Here is a 3022-nt window from a genome sequence, read left to right as displayed (position 1 = left end):
TTCATTAGATACCACCTGGAGTCTACACTTCATTCATTTAGACTTTTCGAGGTGTATTGTTCATTCGATACTACTTGGAGTCTACACTTCATTCATTTAGACTTTTCGAGGCATATTGTTCATTCGATACCACCTGGAGTCTACACTTCATTCATTTAGAGTCTACGAGGCGTAGTTTTCATCTAATACTACCAAGAGTCTGCATTTTATTACCATATAGACAACAATGTCATTGTTGAAGTAAAATATTATTTTCCCCTATTACATTAAATTGTCGTTTTCCCATATACTCATTAATGTAAAAAGTATATTTTGATAATGATAGTAACATTTGGGGAAAACTGCCCTTTAAACACAAAACAGTCCGGTCTTGGTAGAAGACTACTTTTAATAGTAAACATAGGATCTTCTGGATGGAATTCAAATACCTTATAAGCTCTTATCACCATCATCTAATGAGATTATTTTGAGGAAAAAACATGTATTTATATCAATGTCATTAAAATACTTATGAACTCACTAGCATTAAAATGCTGATACTCTCTTTCAAAATAACTTGTATTCTCAGGTCGTCAGTAGACAGGTACACTCCGGGAGCTTTTGTGAAGACAACCTTGTACCGAGCTACATTTTATGTTATTCTCTGTATTTACTTTTGATGTTGTTGCTAAATGTAACCTATGTAAAATTATTACTATTAATGCAATGGTTGTTGTACTTTGATTACTATACTGCATATGTTCTGATACTTGACATGACGTCCTCCACCCCAGAACGTTTCCGCCGTTCCGGTTTTGGGGTGTGACAGATTGGTATCAGAGCATTGTTTATAGTGAGCTCAGTATATCAAATCATAAAAGATATACAACCTATAAATACAATAGGATAAAATACCCGAACAAGTATCACAGGAACAATAAGAATAAAAGTCTTTGGATGTTGAGTATTACCGTCAAACCTGGGCAGTTATGTAATCGTAAGCTGGAATAAATATAACCTGATCAACTATATTTATTCGAGATGCGACTAACGTGTGCTTGGGAGTGTTGGTGGTGTTGCAATGAATCTGAAACTTACCATGTAGGAATGCTAGAGCCAAACATAAAGTTAAAAATACTATAGGAGTATTTTGTAATACTAAAAGACTAACAATAAACCCAAAGGCATGTTCAGAAGTTTTAGAATCAAACATGTAATTAAAATAGTATAGGGGTATTTTAGGAACCATAAATAACCTTGCTTGAAAACTAAAAAGATCCTTATGGATCGGTCTATGATTACAGAATGTATGCTTCCAAAGATTATATATAATTAGGATCTCATAGGCTGAGAATGTGTGGTTTCGCTCTACTTCCTTTTCCTTGTTTGGATGTGGATATGGGGTAGTATCACATATTCGAAGGCCTATTAGATCTAAGTTATATATGATTTGTGTGCACTATGTAATTGTAGCAAGACTCGATATGGATCACCCAGTAAAATGTTTTAATAATCTCTTAAGATTCTTTTGACATTCCCATTCTCGCATGAGCCCCTTTAGAAAACCTTATCCACTTCAGAAATTGGCATAAGAGTCGATACAGACCCAAAAGAGGTTCATTGAGAAGATTTCCAATTAGGAAATAAATGAACAGGGACGAGACTATTGAAATCACCATGTGCCTATACCTTTTAGGGACATCGGTGGGAAATTCGCCTGAACTTCCGAGATTCCAGTCATCCCTTATGAAGTGATGACACTCAGAGTCAGAATCGGAAGTAAGGCGGAGCAGAAATTCAATATGTTTGCGAGAGCAGAGAACCCTATATAGATACCCGAAGGAAACCAACGCTTGTTCTAGTCAGGGATAAGAGGTGGACAGAGGAAGCCAATGCATGGAACCGGAGAACTATTTCTACCTCCTTAACGTCATGCTAATAACCCATAAAATAATACAATTTAGTGAGCTAGTGATTACACTGCTCACACTATGTGTTAGGCAAATCGTCTATCCAGTCGCGATTAATATAAATAGATCGGATCACAAAACCTTGATTTAGAGTGTTTAGCCATAAACTTTCATGAGCCTTTTCTTTTGTGAATCTCCGTTTCAAACTTCTCTCAAATCTTTTCAAAACCGGAGAGTGTGCCTCTCCAATTTAAAGATAATTTAGTGGAACGACACCCGATTTATGGCTTTCCGATACACTTACTCCTACCCTGTTACCCGGACTGCATCATAGGGATGTAGGTCGACAATCAGATAACCGTAATTCGAGGCGCGGGAAAATTTATGCCTATCATAGTAAAGAAAGATACGTCTAGGGTAACCATCGTTTCTCATCAGCTTGTGTTCCTATTCATGTAGGAAAAACCATGCTTCCAAAGAAACGTAACCAACCCACTGGTAACACACCGATTCTTCAAATCGATGAAGCTACGTTTCAAGCTGCAGTTTCAGCAGCCGTAGCAGCTGTCATGGCTCACCTGAACACTAACAACGCCAATGTTAGCAGGAGCCCTATCGGGAATCCCGATCATAGCAATGGACAGCAGCAACCAGCACCGGTGTGTAAAGCCACCCAAGAACTCTAACCTAACCCACTGAAAAGGAAGTTTGGGAACGAGGAGGTAAGTTCCTCGACTCAAGGACCCTCTGAGGGATAGCAAGCTGAGGTGATCAATACCCCTATCGACCCGCCTGCCTCGACACCAAGAAGACCATACCTAGGAAACCTTCCCCGCTGCAGCAAGTGTAACTACCATCATTATGGTATCTGTCGAGAACTCTTTTGCGTTAGATGCAACATGAAGGGGCATACCGCTCGCTTCTGTAGAACCCCGGTTGAGTTCATTACATCAACCACCAATATAGCGACCAGTCCAGTATGCCACCTATGTGGTGAAATTAGGCACTTCAAGAAGGACTGTCCAACTGAAAGAAATGACAAGGGCACAGGAGGAGTTTAACCCTAATGACTAGGGGAAACATCAAGAAACCCGGTAGAATTTTGGTACGCTTCTCAACCTTAAATAACTAAT

Source organism: Lactuca virosa, chromosome 3 (assembly GCF_052849685.1).
Source record: "Lactuca virosa cultivar CGN04683 chromosome 3, Lactuca_virosa_CGN04683_v6, whole genome shotgun sequence".
NCBI classification, from domain to species: domain Eukaryota; kingdom Viridiplantae; phylum Streptophyta; class Magnoliopsida; order Asterales; family Asteraceae; genus Lactuca; species Lactuca virosa.
The sequence above is the reverse complement of the archived record's forward strand: the minus strand, read 5'-3'. Positions refer to the sequence as shown.